We start from the raw sequence: 16,036 nt of genomic DNA, 5'->3' as shown, positions 1-16,036 counted from the left end.
ATCTGCCGGAGAGGAGGAGAGAAGGAGAGGAGAGGCTCACCCCAGCACCGATTCCTGCCTTCCCGCCCAGCGGTCAGGCACAAAGGGAGGAACTAAGCCTGTTAGAGAGGAAAAAAACCTCCAAAGAGACCCCCAGCACCCTGCGAGCCCCTGGATGAGCGCAGGCTGGGGGTCACCCATGGGGCTGGGGGGCTGTCCTGGCTTTGGGAGGACAAGGAGCCTCGGGGACAAGCATGTCCCGACCACCGCAAGCTTTTAGGGTCTTCCCAGGAATTGCACACCAGGTTGGCAGCAGATCCGTCCCAGCCAGTGCTGAGCACCCTTGCAGGAGGCAGCGGGGTGTGCTGGAGGGGCTCCACGGCACCTGCATGGGGTGGCCTGTGGGCATCCAAGGATGCCCAAACCACCCAGGCACATTTCTGCGCATGGAAAATGTCACCTGCTGCTTTCACCCCAGGATGCCCCAGCACAACAGCACCCAAACCCGGCTCTCTCGGGCTGGGAGCTGAGCCCAGCACTGTAGCACCCAGCTCCTGGCCACTCCTGCCAAGCCCTAGATGAGAACTTTCCTTTTACTCTCTTGCAAGAAAAACTACCCAAAAGCAGCCCATCCCCATCTGTCTCTGGTTCGCAGGGAGTCCTGGAGGCCATGGAGAAGAGGATGAGCCTGCTGAATTTCCATGGCAACACCAGGGAACGGCTCCATCCGTGGAGAAACCTCCCCAGGAACCATCCTGAGGCTTTGGGAAGAGCAAGCCCCTGCCAGAGGAGAGGTTGGCGATGGGCATAGCCAGGGCACTGCTGAGCTCCTTGCCTGCCTCCAGCATCGCTTTTTACAAGAACGAAATAAAAAAACCAACCCAACCCCTCCATCCCAAAGTGGTAATTTAAAAGCAGAAAAAGCAGCAGCTTTTGCACCGGAGCCTGCAATAAAAAAGGAGCGTGCAAAGCCTGAACCAGCCCTGCTAAGGACACCAGGCAGCCCTCGAAGGGGAATGGGGGACTGGCCAGGGAAAGGGGGTACCCCGTGTGCTCTAAATCCCAGCTGGGGAAAAAAAAAGGCTTAAAAGACTGAAGAGCACATCACTAGAGTGTGGGGAGGCGAGTAGCTCGGTGTAGGACCAGGATGGTGTGTTAACATCCCCGTGCCAAGCGGTGCTGGGCCCAGCTTTGCTCCTAGTGCGTGGTAGATCCGTCAAATGTCATTAAAAGCCACGTGGTCCCGCTCCTGGGGCTGAGTGAAGACAGTTGCTGAGGATTTTAATGCCCCCAGAAGTGTGGGTTTTGAAGCTGTGCCTCACCAGCACCACGAGGAAGCTGTGCCCAGCTTTTTACCCTTGGAAAAGCCCCAAAAGCTTGGAAAAACGCATGGAGAAACGGTGGCCACCTAAACAGCACCCACACCAGCCTGACCCCGTGGGGACCAGTGAGGGGTTGCGGGTTCAGGAGCTGGAGCCCATGTCCCCAAGGGGTTTCAGTGGCACCGCAGCAAGGAGGAGGAGGAGGAGGGAGAGGGGGGTACCCGCATCACCAAGCTGCCCCTACGGCCCAAACAGTTTCCCTGAGAGATGACGCTGGCTTCCAAACGTCTCCTTGATTTGCTCTGGATTAAAAGAAGAGCTTTAGGAGATCAGCCCTAAATCCAGCCTCACGCTGCTCCCGACACAAAAGGGAAGCGGTAACAGCTTGTGCAGCTCCAGCCCACTGCATAGTGCCGGCCACGGGGGTTTTCTGGCGGGGGGGACAGGGGTCTCATCCCAAATGCCTCCAGGATGCTCCAGGGTCGTGGTGCATCCTCTGCCCACCCCACCTGTGCCAGGCTCTGCTCCCACAGCCATAAGCCGGACACACGGAGGAGCTGGGCACACAGCGGGATGGACAGCCCCATCCTCATCCCCAACCCGTCCCCCTCCTCCCAGGTGGGACCAGCAGGACCCGATCCCTTGGGCAAGTGGCCCCAAAAGCCTGAGCAATCACCTGCCCCAAGGGTGCTGTACTCTCAGGGCGGGGGCCTTTGTTTGCCTTTCTCCCGCTCTGGCACGCAGGCGGCCGGGCTGGGTGGGGACCTGTTTGCTCTAAGCTGCTGCTTTGGGTGGCTGGGTCTCCCTCCTCACCCTTTTTGCATTTCCCTGGAAAAGGAGAACTGGAGGGGCAGCCCCAGGTGACCCAAGGTGCTCAAGGGGAGCGCTGACCCACGCGGCACCCCAAAAACCATCACGTTCCCTGCCCAAGCCAAACAAGGCTGTGCTGGTAATTGCATCAGCCTTGGCAAAGGCTGCCTGGCTTGTGGACGCTGCCAGTGGTGAGCGCGGCCCCGGGGCCAGGGCTCTGCATCCCCTGCAGCAAAGCCACACCAGTGCAGCCGGTGCCCATCCCACCACTCCAGGCAAGAGGGGAAGCAATAAGAATTGGCTCTTGCAACATTTTGAACAGCTGCCACCAACCTCAAAAAGCCCCCCAAGCCCCCCAGGTTTTGCCTCTGTGGGCGCACAGGGGCCAAGATGTGGTACCGGGGATTGAGCAGCCTGTGGGGAGGGTCCGTGTGCCATCCCTGGGGTGCCGGGCAGAGTGGGGTGCTGCCTGTAGGACGCCCACCCCAGCACCGGCATCCTCACCCAGCCCTCCCCAGCACCAGTGCTGCCTGCAGCCCAGTCATGGGTGGGCAAGGCTCTGGCACCGAGCGGCAGAGGAGCAGACCCCGGACCAGGATGGAGCCATCGAGTCCCCCGAGGGTTATTCCATGCCCACAACAAAGCCCCACTGCTGGGGCATAGCCAGGAGGTACCTGCCATCCCCCAGCCCCAAAACGATGAGTGACCCTGCATCACTCCCCAGTGCTACCCCTGGGTACCGAGGGGACACCCCAACCAGCGGGGATGGGTGCGAGGTGCCCCTGCTCCCCACTTTCGCTGGCACCACGGGGATGCTGCGGCAAAGGGCAAAGCTGCCGGCACCAGGGCTTGTTCCCCACGGCAGCACGGAGCAGGGCGAGGAGGAAGAGGCAGTGGCTGCCACCGAAGGGCACCATGACAGCCCGGCCCCAAACGGCTCCCACAGCGGCTGAGAAAACGAACCCACACGTTCCCTTCGAGCCAAAAGCCCAGGGCAGCAGGGCTGGGACAGGGCTCCCTGCACACCCTGAGGCACGGGGCCAGCAGCAAGCCCAGGGTTTTGGGTGGTGCTGGGGCACGGCTCAGCTCCACAGAGTTGCAGGGACTCAGCCCCATCCAGAGCCTGGGGAAGCAGTGGATGCTGCAGCCAAGGGGGGTGAGGATGGGGACAAGGACCTCCTGTACCACCCCGAGCTCTCCCAACGCAACCCACCAGCGCTCAGGGTGGCAACATGTGCACGAGTGACAGCGTAGAGCTTGGATCAGCCCTTCGGAGCAAGAAGAATAAATAAATAAGAAATCCATCCAACCACCACCCTCTAACAATGGGTCTGTTAATTAAAATTAAATCTGCAGTTAAACAGGTTGTGCCGGAGCACGGCTCGGGAAGCCCCGTGGGGCCGGCAGAGGTTGGCCCGCCACAGGAGGAGGTGCTGCCTGCACCCAGGATGTCTCCCAAGTCCCTGGGTGCTTCCAAAAGCCCTTCCTGGGCAGCCGGGCTCGGGGGTGGCTGGGGTGGTGGGCCAGGGCCAGGTGCCGGGGTCACTTCCAGCCCAGGCTGAGGATGGGGACAGGGATGGGGACATGCTGTGGTGCCCAGGCAGGAACCGGAGACGTGCGGGACCCAGAGCTGTCCCGGGCTGTGCGGAGCGGGATTTGTCTCACCGATCCCTTCGGCTTCGCCCCGCGTGCCTCAGCGCAGCGAACTGGGACCCCAGGGGTGGGAGAGGATGGGGACGCCACAGACCCAGCAATGCTCTCCTTGTCCAAAGCCCATCTGGGGCTGCCACCTGGGTGGATTTTCCCTGTTTTCTGGTCTGGCTCAGCACCTTTTGCCACAGCCACTCGCCTGGGCTCAGCTCTCCCCCTCGGTCCCTAAGGAGGAGCCACCCCACGCCGCGGTGCCCACCCCGAAGCCAACTGCACCAGGGCACAGAGAGACGCCGGAGCCTGGTGGCTCTGCCAGATGGCTAGTGGCATGGAGGAGGCGTGAGCCATTTTCTGGGGCCCAGATTAAGCAGGCAAAGGGACCTGGTGTCCCTGCACGAGCCGGGGCTGCAGCAGGCACCTGCGTGCTCAGAGCCTGCTGACAACTTGGGGTCCTGCCAGCGCATCCCACCTGCCCTGCCAGCCTCACTGTGCCAGCCATGCCATGTCCCTCCCAGCTGCCAAACCCTGCCCACTGGTGCCATGCACCCCTTTTATCTCTGGGTGGAGAGGGAAGGGATCACCCAAAATCTCCCCAAAGCCTCACAGGGGCTTGGGACAGCACTCGGGGGGCTGCGTGGTGACAGGGCTAGGACCAGGGCAAGCCCAACGGCTCCCATACGCCCAGGAGCAATGCAGCCCATCCTGGGGGTCCTGGACCCCCAGTTTCCCCCCCAGCCTTCTCCAACACCACTGATTTCCCCTGGCTCCTCCTGCCGTTACCTGCATGGGTGCTGGTGCCAGGGACCAAGTGTCCCCAACGCCCCAGGTCAGGCTGCCCTCTCCATCAGCACGGGGAGGCAAACAGCAGCTGGGAATGGGGGGGGACAGCCACAACCCCGTGGTGGCCCGGTGCTCGGTGTCCCCTGGGTGAGCAGCAGAGCTTGGTGTTCCCCATGCACGGCCAGGGAGCCCCTATTTATAGCAGCACCTTCCTCCCTGGCGAGCTCCCTGCCCATGAGAAAACCCGTATTGTGGGGGATTTGGCAGCCGAGCCGCGTTTGTGTTTCACTAACCGAGCAGAACCAGAGAAATCAACCCCAGAGCCAAGACGCCTTCAGCACTGACCGAAAAAAAATACCCGGCAGAGAAGCAGAGCAGCGCTGAGACGGTGCAGGTCTGCTGAAGGGATTCAAAGTGCTTTATAGTGACACCCCTGAGCTGGCAGCTGAACGGCTGCCCTGGACATGAGATGCTCCATAAAGGGCCCTGGCGGCTCATCGGTCACTCAGTGCCCCAAAGCGCATCGTCCCCTGCCTCCCGCTGGGCACAGGGCCTCGTGGGACCCCCAGGGACCCGCTGGCAGCCAGAAGCCACCTCCAGGAGCCCCAGCTCCCATCCCACCCTCCTTGCTTGAGCAAGAGCAGGTGGTGAAGGCACAAAATTGGCAAATCCCATTTTATTTTGGGTGACACCATCCCGAGAAGTGCCAGGGACCTCGTGCCAGGAGACAACCTGTCCCTCTTCAGCCCTAACGGCACCTAGAGGTGCGAGGAGCTGCGGGGTGGGATGCTCATGTGGGACGCCACTCCAACTTGGTGCCAAAAGGACTGTGGGAGCCCCGGGAGGGAGGGAAGGTGGGTGCTGGTAGGTGCTGGTAGAGCGTTGGGCAGCCGGGGAGGGTCGCGGCAGCGGCGTGGGGCTTACCTCGAGGGTGCGTGGGCGGCTCAGAGGCCGCATGGGTCCCAGCGTAGGGTGGGAAGAGCCGTCCCTGTGGTGCTCGGCACGGCAGCCGGCGTGGGCATGGCCCCAAGCGGGGTGCCCTGGCACCGGCAGGGAGGGCGGCCAGCAGCACCCTGCCCGGCTCAGCGCCAGCCCCACCACGGCGGCAGGGCGGCCGGGCTGAGACGCATCGGCTCTTTGCAGGCACCAGTGGGATGGGGACAGGGATGGGACAAGGATGAGGATGGGGCAGCACTAGTGGCTCGGAGGGCGGCAGAAGGATGAAGCCAGCCGGGGTGCAGAGCTATGCGAGGGGAAGCCGGCAGCTGAGTGCAAGGTGCTCAGCAAATGCCTCCTTTGCCCATTATATCTAATTCCTTCCTTATTTACCTGAACAAACAAGCTGGGTGCTTACCTCAGCTGGAGGTGTTTGAATAGTCCAAGCCGGGGTTAACCCTTGATGGGTGCGTTGAGGCTCCGGGCTCAGACCCAAATGGGTCCTGGGAGCAGAGTGCGGCAAATCCAGGCACCATCAACCCCTTCCCAGCCTCATCTGGGAAACCCACCCAAGAGGTGGGGATGTCACAGGGGGTGAGACCAAAGGCTCCTCCTGGAGCCAGAGCCTGCAGCAACAGAGACCCGTCAGATGCATGAGAGTCCCTGGCTGAACCCTGCAGCACAATGTTGCTCCCCCAGTGCGGGCTGGGCCCTTTTGGGTCCAGGAGCATCCCCGCCCGACACCCCAGGAGCATCCCCGCCCGACACCCCAGGAGCATCCCCGCCCGACACCCCAGGAGCATCCCCGCCCGACACCCCAGGAGCATCCCCGCCCGACACCCCAGGAGCATCCCCGCCCGACACCCCAGGAGCATCCCCGCCCGACACCCCAGGAGCATCCCCGCCCGATACCCCAGGAGCATCCCCGCCCGACACCCCAGGAGCATCCCCTGCACAAGTGCCACAGCCACAAGGGGCTTGTGACAGAGATTGCAAGTGAGGATGCTCAGAGCCAGCCGTTGGGGGCAAAAGGAGCCCCTCACACCAACGAAACCACCCCTCGCACCAGGGATACGGCTGTCAACTCCCCGAGGGCCCTCGCTGATGCCTGCAGGCAGCCCAGGGCACCGGGGGCACGGCAGGAACGTGCAGTGCTCCAGGCCTGGGTTGTCTCCACCAGCATGAGCAGGAAAAAGCTGTTTTGACTGAAACAGACACCGAGTTGGTATTTATTGTCTTTTTTTAACACATAAAAAGAACGCAGGACAGTTCAGGCGGTTCTCCCACACACGTAAACCAAATTCCCCCACGCTCTAAAAACCCACGTCAGACAAAACCCCGGCCACAACCACCCACGGTGCAAGCCAGGTCGGACCCACGTCACCGTGCCCTGGCAGCCGCGTGGCCGTCACGCCTGGGCTTTGCATCCCCAGCCCATGGAAAGGGCCGCGGTGCAGCCAGCATCCCTCGGCTGCCCCAGGGCCAGCGCGCGGCGGTGGCACGGCACAGCCGATAAGTCGTTCATTGGAATTATTTGCCAGGAGGAAAATAAAACCCTACAGGAAGGCAACCCCTGCGTTATGGCTTCCCCGGCCCGCCCGGCACGTTGGCAAAGGGCTTTGCCGTGCTATCGCCAGCGCCAGGAGTTTCTGCCTCCCTTTTGAAACACCTCAATGTTATCTTATCAGTGGGGAAAACGTACCCTCCTCCCCGATTAGAGCTCCTGCCGTCTGAGGGGAGCTTTTCTCCCCTGTTTTGGTAAACACAGCCGGGCTCAGAACACGCGGCGGTGGGTGGGGGGAGATGAGGGCTGGGGAGAACACAGAGGGTGAGTGGCTGCGGCGGGGAAGCCACCAGCCCTTGGCTGGGCTTTGCCATAGGGTGGGCGCATGGGATGGGAATGTGGCACAGCCAGGAGGGGGGTCCCGGCCACCCAGTACCCCCGGCAGCCACAGCACAGCCCCCGGCACAGCTCAGAGCATCACAACCCAGCTGCCCCACGGCAGACGGCCTCATCCTGCACCTCGCAGAGCCCATTGCAACGCTCCAGAGAGCTGCAGCAGGTTGGGCTGCCAGGACGCAGCCCCCCCACCTCACCATTGCCTGGTTTTGCCCCACGATGCCAGATCCTGGCCAGAGCCACCGTGGGAAGCCGGGAGTGGTGAGCACCACACCAGGGCTCTGTTCAGCTCAGGTGCTGGTGCACAGCACCCAGCCCTGCTCCTGTGTCCCACCCCAGCATCCCCACAGGGGCAGGAGCACCTGAACGCAGCTCCGGCGCCGAGGCCGTAGCCCTCCAAGCACGGCTACCTTCATCGCAGCACAGAAACGCAGACATCTCTGCTGGGGACACTTAAGATCCAGAGTAAAACCACGTGTAAGCTCTGCACCCCTGTACACACAAATCACTACGGGCATCCCGCACCATCCTGCGGAGCTCCGCGCCGCTGCCCTGCGGCTGGGCTGCTGGTTTGGGGGAGTTGGTCGAGCAGGTTATGGTTTGCACGGGTTGCGCGAGCTGGATTTGCACCTCTTAGCTGTGACATCACTTGCAGGTCTCCCTTGTTTATTAGGTTTAATTACTACCCACTCGTTACCAGAGCAAATATCAAAACAGTGCACCTGAAAGAGCTAGGAACAACGCGGAGCAAAGCGTGAGTGGGGACATGGGGTGACAGCAGGGTGGCACCAGGCAGAGGGGATGCACTGGCAGTGCCCAGTGCTAGGACCCTGCTCCGGAGCATCCCAGTCCTGGATCGTCCCAGTCTGTCTGGGAACCTGTTGCCTGTCTCACAATCTGCACCTGAAAAACCTTTCCCTGCTCCTCTTATCGGTAGTGCTGGCGATTTTGATAAGCAAAAGAGATTAAAGAGAAAAACATTTGCTTTGCTGTGCTGGGGGAGAGCTGGCCAGCACAATACAGAGCCGTGAAAAGAGGTAAAAAGCCCCAAAATGAGATCTCGGCTTTCCTCCCCAAAGCAGCGGCCGTGCCATGGTCTCGGCACTGCCTTGCGCAACCGGCAGCTCAGCACGGCTCTGCTTGCCTATGCAAACCAGGAAAAGAAGAGGTTGCAACACCTGAGGAACAACAAAAGAGGGGAAATAAAGTCTGGCTTCTCTGCCCCGTGTGCGCAGTTTGCAATGCTTTTTCCTTGTCCTCCCTGTCAACCCCTGGGCTCTGATTCCAGTGCCTTTTGCCACAGCTAAAACTTCAACGCTTGGGAACACGGCCGCAGGGGAGGGATGGAGAAACGACTCATGAATCAGCCTGGAAGAATCTCTTTGCCCACCTGCCTGCAGCTAATCTCTGGCTGCATCACAAGAATAATAGATAAGCAGCCGTGTAATATATAATAAAACTATTGAAGGCACTTGATGTCACTGCAAAAACCACAGAGGCCATCAGGCCTGATTTGTTCCTGAGCCCAGTGGTGTTTCCTGGTCCCCTGCAGCACCAGGGTTCCCTGTGCCTCAGCTCCCGCACAGCGTCTGGGGACGGCGGTGGTCCCTGTGCCAAGCAAACCCACAAGCCTGGGTCCCTCCAAGAGGCCTCATCCTGCATCCCGTGGCTGTGCCTCTGGGCAACGCTCAGAGAGGAGCCGTACCCCCGCTCCTGGGCTGAGGAGGGGCTCTCTCGAGCTTTTTTTGCAGCCCAAGGAGACTGGAAACGGTGGAAAAGCCGTTACCGCATCCCCCCGCTGAGTCCTGCTCTTCAGGTGTGAACACACATCTGCAGCGCTCAGTGCCTCAGCCCACGCCAGCCCCACATCTGACAGGTATTTTTGTCCCAAGACAGAGGCCACAGCTCCAGGCCAGCAGCGGGATGAGGGGGGACGCTCCCAGGCTCCCACCAGACTGAGCATCCTTTAGGCTTCAACCTCCCCAGAACCGTTGCCTCCACCCTGGTACCTGCAGGGGCTCCAGGTGCAGGGGGATGCTCCAACGCTGGGCTGAGACCAAGGCAGAAACCAGCCTTCAAATTAACCAGTAACCATCGGGAAAGCACCAGGACGCAGGGAATCCCTGCTGAGGGAGAGCCTGGGATGCTGGGGCTGGAGCCATGGTGCAGGAGAAAGGTCCCAGCGGGTAGCAGTGGTTGCTCACTCCCCTCCTGCTACCCGTAATCTTAATTGCTCTTCACTGCCTGTTTGCTAACAGCAATTCATTTCCTCCCTGCCTGCTCTAGGAGGGTTTATCACCCTCACTCCTGTGTTATTTCAAGCTAACACATGTGTGGAAGGTCAGAGCCTGGAGTGCTCCCTGCAATCCTAGAAAGAGTCTCCATGGCAGGAGCAGGGCAGGAGGAGCAGGGCAGGAGGAGCAGGGGGCTAGCGGGTCACACACACATCTCACCCACTGCCTGCAAACTCCTCTTTCCCTGAAAAATGTGCTTGGCAGAAAGTGGGAATACTGGCCACGTTTTCCATCCCAGCTCCTGTCTGCTTTGCAGTCCTGACACAACACCCACCCCGGCGAGGTCCCCTTCCTCCTGCACAGCTCCCTGGTCCCCCTGCATGGCTCCCCGGTCCCCCTGCACCTCCTGCTCCCCAGCCAGGTGCTCGGGGCGGGCTGGTTTGTGCCGATGAGTTTTGGAGATGCTCTGGTGAGATGTCAGTGCAGAGCAGCATCCTTGATGTCCTGCACGATGTCCCTGTGCCACCAAACTGGAGCAAACAGCAGGAAGCATAGTGCTGGCATCCAGCTGAGCTGCTGCTCGTGCTCCCCTGGGATCCCCCCCAGACCCCCCTACAAGGGATAGGAACGGTCCCCACGGTGGGGAAAGGGAGTGAGGCGCTGGCTGGGGCACCCCCCAGGACTGGGTGCTCCTAATGCCCCGCAAAGGGGCTGAGCACCCCCTCCCGAGGTGGGAGAAGGGCTTTCCAGGGCCAGGGAGTGCAAGAGGAACAACTCACGGGCGCACACGGAGAAGCCGGCACGCTTTTTATTTGTGCAGTGACCCCGTGCAGGTCTACCAGGGAGCACGTGCAGCGCTCCCAAACCACCACGATCCCTCCAGAGCAGAGACCAACCAAATTCCCTTGAACTCCTCCTTGCTCCAGACAAACATCCCCATTTCCCGAGCAGCCCTGTGGCCAAGCAGGGCCGCTCCTTTTTATTACCGCCCCCCCCCCCCCCGCCCGCCTTTGCTGGGCTTCCCCATCTCCCAGATGCTGCCATAAACCCAATTTACGGGAGATGCATGTGTGCTCGAGGCAAACAGCCGCAGTTATTGCTGCTGGCACCCACCTGCAGGGCCCACCCTGATAAAAAAGCCGCTGCTCCAGTGCTCGGTCCCTGCATGAGGCGGCTCCGGCGTTCCCGGGCTGTGGTGGGGAGACCTGAGCAAAAAAGAAGGAGAAAAAAAAAATAAATAAAAAGAAGAGCAGCAAGAGAGTTAATGGCACCATGACCCAAATGGTGTCACCTGCGTGTCAGGGCAGCCCTTGAGGGTGCAAATGGGGGTGTTGGAGAGCCCAGCTCCATCCAGGGGTGCAGGGGTGGGGGTCTGCTCCGCACTGGTGATGTGGGAGGTCCTGGAGCCATCTCTTGGCTGGGCACGGAGGTGTCGGTGCTCACCTGGTGCTGTGTAAAGGCTCCTTCACACCCCACAGTGGCAGGAGGTGCTGGGGTTTGGCTCTGGGGTGCCACAGCCCCACTTCTTCAGTCCGGTTGTGCCTGGGAGGGCGGCTGGGGAAGGATGAGCTGGTGGTGGACGAAGTGAGCAGGGTGATGCCAGCACAACCCTCGCCTCCCACCCTGAGCCCAGCCCCTGGCCCACCAACTCCCCACCCAAACGCACCATCCCACCTCCTCCCAGCAGGTTTCCCACATCTCCCCAGTTCCCTGCTCCCCCCCCGGCAGGCTGAGCACCACCAGCGCAAACTGGGGTGACGCAGGCAGGGAGGTCGCGAGGTGCCCGGCCAGGCTGGAAGCAGCGGGATCCACCAGTGTGTTTGCTGTTCCCTGCTCAAAGCCCTGCTCTTTTCTTCCTCAGGTTGCATTAAACTCCTGCTTTTGTCTTTCGGGATTAAAAGCCTAGAAATGGCTGCAGGTCACCCAGCAGTGCCAGGAAGAAATGGCTTAGGGTGGCATGGGTGCGCCGGGCTGGGTGGCAGCGTGAGCCCTGGCAGAGGAAGGATGAGGGAAGGGATGACGGAAGGTCGCTGGCAGTTTGGGGGTGCAAAGGGAGGGAAATCCACGTGTGGGGACGGCTCCTGGTCCGGACTGTCCATGCACCAGTGGCACTGACAAGCAACCCCCAAGTCACATCCAGGATGAGAGGATCCCCCAAAACAACCCAGACGAGCATCACCCCCCTGTTCTGTCACCGTCACCCACGCATCCCACCAGCAGGGCTGGCACCCCCTGGCTGTGCCAGTGGCTCGGGGACCTTAGGTGCTGGCGGTTCCCAGGCACACACGTGCAGCCAGGTGAGACGGGCAGGGCTCCGTGCCAGCAGACGGGATGTTGTCTTTTCACACAGCACCGGTGCGGGGCCTGAGCAGCAGCAAAACCCTCAGCGGCTTTGTTTCCCACACTGGTTGCCATTAAGAAATGCAAATTCATTCTGCTGCCGCTGTTTCTCCCCGCATGCAAAACGATCCTTGGGTATAATGGGCCCACTGAGCGGCAGCGTGGGAGCCGCTGGGGCAGGGAAACACCTCCTGGGTGGGAGCGGGCAGCACGAGCAGCTCCAATGGTCTCAAAGCCAAGGCGGGCCAGGGCAGCACGCAATGCCCCAGAGAGCAGGAGAGGCTCTTGGCTGTGGTTTCCCCTTTGGTTCAGCGCTATCCATCCCAGGAGAACCTGCAGAAGGTTTTGCCCCAGGAGCAAAATCTTTAAAAATACCCCTAAAACCCACGCTCAGCCTTGTCTCTGCTCAAAGTAAGAGCTGGCGGGGCTGGATGGAGAGGGGAAGGTCAGGGGGGCAGCAGGGACTAGAGCCACCCCTCTCCTCTCTTGGGATCAGGCAGGGCCAGCCCTGCTGAGCCAGGTTTGCAGCATCCAGGGGACCCCTCTGTGCCCCCCCAGGCAGAGGGGGGGACCCCACGAGGAACAAGGCTGCTCTGCATCCCACAGAGCCGTGGGCCTGGGGCGAAGGTGCCGTGCTCCAGGTCCTCTCGTGGGGACAGGGACAATCCTGCAGGGCTGGAGGAAGGCTGGGGACAGGGACAATCCTGCAGGGCTGGAGGAAGGCTGGGGACAGGGACAATCCTGCAGGGCTGGAGGAAGGCTGGGGACAGGGACTGCGCCGAGCTGCGGCAGAATAAGCCGTGACTCAGCCATGAGTCACCCGACTCCGAAGGAAACGTGTTGTTCCCAGTGCACAGCGCCCAGGTCAGGCACCCGTGGGCCAGGGGGCTCAGCAAGGCACCAGGACCTGGGGCTTGGGCGGGCACAAAGCAGGGCAGGACCCCAAACCAGGTCCCGTGCTTGGGGACAGGGAGCGGCAGCAGCGTGTCTTGTCTTCACTCCCTCCCCAGGCACCGAGCTGGCCTCGAAGCTTGGAGGAATCTGCTTTTCCCTGACAAACACAAGCTCCTGGGAGCAATTCACGGGCACCCTCAGCCTCCCTGACACCACGAGGAGCCGCGGTTCTTGGAGCCTGGATAGGGAGAAGGGAACAAGCCCCGCAGAGCTCTCGGCACACCGGGGCCACCAGCACACGCCAAAGCCCTGGCGCAGGCGGGCAGCATTCCTCGGTGGCATCCCTGGTTTCACAGAAGGGCTATTAAAGCAGAAAGTGATTAATGCTCTGCAAGGGAGCAGAGAGCCAGAGCCAGGCTCCAGCCCTAGTGCAGGATGTGACCCAAAACGGCTCCGTTTTCCCCTTGGAGAGCTGCCCCGGCCCCCAGCCCGGCTCTCCCCATCCCGGTGCTGGCTCAGGGCACCAGCAGAGCGAGGCCGTCGCTCCTCTCCTCAGTGGTGGATTTTAAGGGCAGCAAAATGTTTGTTCTGTCAACACATGCCTAATCCCCAACCAAAAGCCGATGAAAAAAGCCACGGGGTGGGAAGGATGGGAAGGAGCTGCCCTTTGAAACAAAGCCCCGGTGGCGACAGCCGCAGCCCCGAAGCGGGACGGCATCTCCGGGGCGCGCGGTGCTGGTGCAGCTGGGGAGACGAGGGGACAGGGACAACGTGGCAGCCAGGCAGTGGGAACAGCTCTTCCCATGGGAGCAGGGATGGCCTCCAGCAGCAAGTCAAGGCTTCTTTCTGCCTTTAACCAAACTGGAGCCAGTGGGTGCAACACACCGCAGCATCTGTGTGGCAAACATCCCCCTTGGGCGGCCTGGGATGCCCCTGTCCCATGCCCCTGCTGACTCAGCACTGGGCTGGGACACCACGAGCCTGGCCAGAATGGGCTCACCTGGGCACTGGAGTTTTCAGACGACCCAGAAAACCTTTTTCCTGGTGGGAAGAAACAAAAGTTTGTCATGGCCAGGCTCATTTCCAGGTTGGCTGGGGCTGTGGGCTGAGCCAGCAGTGCTTCCCCCTTCCTGCCCACCCCGGGGCAGCCCCTCCAGCCCATCCCAGTTACCAACCTCAGCCAGCACTGGCCAGGAGATCCAGCCCCTGCAGGAACCCGCTCCCAGCACTTGACAGCATCAGCCCTGTACCCTTCACCCGCAGGGAAAAAAAAAAAAAGAAAAAAAAAAAAGAAGGTACATTTAGCAGTTTCCATTTGTTTGCTCTTTAAATAATTGTTTCCTTATCGCTATTTATTTAGATCCCTTTAAAATTCTGACAAACCTGCTTCTCAGGCACCGTCACCCGCTTCCTCCCAGCCTGCGGGCAAGGCGGAGCAGCCAGGCTCGGCCGGGGGGGTCCCCTGCTCGGGGAGGTACGTGCAGAGCACCGAGCCCCCGCTTACCCTGCCCTTTCCATGACAGACAAACTGGGATGCTCCAAAGCCGTGGTTTGAAGAGCTAACCCTCCTCCCCACATCCCACCACGAACCATGGCAGCAGAGATGCTCTGGGGCTGCCATGAAGTCCTACCAGGCTGGGGGAGCGGCAGGGGGATGCTGGGGAGGGGGTGGGGGAGGAAGATGGCATTGCACACTCACCGCCCACCACGGAGAGGTCTCCGAGTGGCCTTTGCTGGGATCCAGAGGGAGCAAGGATGACCCTGGTGCTGCCCAAGCCCCCTTTCCCCCCCACCTCACTGCCTGCGGAGCCCTGGGGGGGGGGGAGGTGCAGCAGTGGGTGCTCACCCAGGTAACCCCAAAGGAAGCGGCAGCAGCTGGCCACGGTTGCCCAACACTCTGCTGTACAAAGTCCAGCCAAGCACTGCTCTTGGTCATTAACAGCCCCAATTAGCGCAGCACCCAGAGCTGCCGGGAGCAAAGGCAGGACAGGCTCAAGTGTCCCACCAGCACGGACAGGGGACACCGCTGGGGACAGACCCTCTCTGCTGTGGGAGTGGGGAGGTCGGTCCCCGAGCATCTCTCGCTGTCACCTGCTGGAGAGGCTCAACATCCCACCGGGCTCGGCTGGGGTGGAAGGGGCTCATCCCTGTGTCCCGGCTGTCCCGTGATGGGCACAAGCCTGATGTGTGGCCAGAGCGGGGAAAAGCCCTCCCATTGAGCCAGGAGGTTTGGGAAGGGTCCCCTTGCCTTCTGAAGTGCTTCCCGGAGAGGAGCCCAGGCGTGGCTGGATCAATCCTGGTCTCAGACTTGGTCAACAGCAGCTTTGGTCTAAGGGATACAGCCGCACATCGGAGCCAGCGTTTGCCTGCCACAGCCTGGTCTGATGGCTTCCACAGACACTCAGCATCTGCCTGCCACGGCCCGCTGGAGGACCTTCACTGAAACAGTTTTGCCATTTGAATAAAAAAAATAATTAAAGCAACAGATAAAACAAATTCAGAATTGCCACTGATAGACGCGCTTAGTGTGACAAGCCAGCTTGAGCTGAGAGTTCAGCGCTTTTGTTAACGTGTCCCCGGGTGCCATCGGATGCAGCCAGAGGTGCGAGTCCAAGGGATGCAGCATTGCGGCTTGGGGAGGAGAGGGGGGGGTCCAGGCCCACTGACCCAGCCGGTGGCTGGAGCTCTCATCCTCAAACTTGGGGTCTCAACGCCCGATTTACACTCACGGCGAGGTGGGACTAAGGCCGGACCGTGCGCCAGCCAGCCCTGAGCAAGGGTTGTTAATTCTGGGAGTGTGGGGGGTACATCAGTACGGATGGGGGGAGGGGGGGTGTCTTCCTGGCTGGTACCGCAGCAGCAGCGGGCTGAGACGCCCCCACCGCACCCCGGGCATCACTGGGGTCGATCAGTAGACCTCCTCGTTATCCGTTTTGTGAGCTAAGCACACTGCTCTGGTCAACCCCCCCGCAGCCGCTTTGAGCCGGGTACAGCCATTACAACCAGACACATCCATTATCGTGACAGAACCAAATGTCAGGACAGGGGGAGCTGAGCACCACGCCGCCCGACACCAGCCGGGGTTCGGGCTTCGTTACCCCAGGTTGACGTCATGGCCCAGCCTGCAGCTGTCAGAATTAATTGAGGAAACCCAGCCACGGTAAACACGGAGGAAGGAAAACGGGGCAGAT

The sequence above is a fragment of the Falco rusticolus genome, chromosome 17, assembly GCF_015220075.1.
Source record: "Falco rusticolus isolate bFalRus1 chromosome 17, bFalRus1.pri, whole genome shotgun sequence".
Taxonomy (NCBI): Eukaryota; Metazoa; Chordata; class Aves; order Falconiformes; family Falconidae; genus Falco; species Falco rusticolus.
This window is presented reverse-complemented; position numbering follows the sequence as displayed.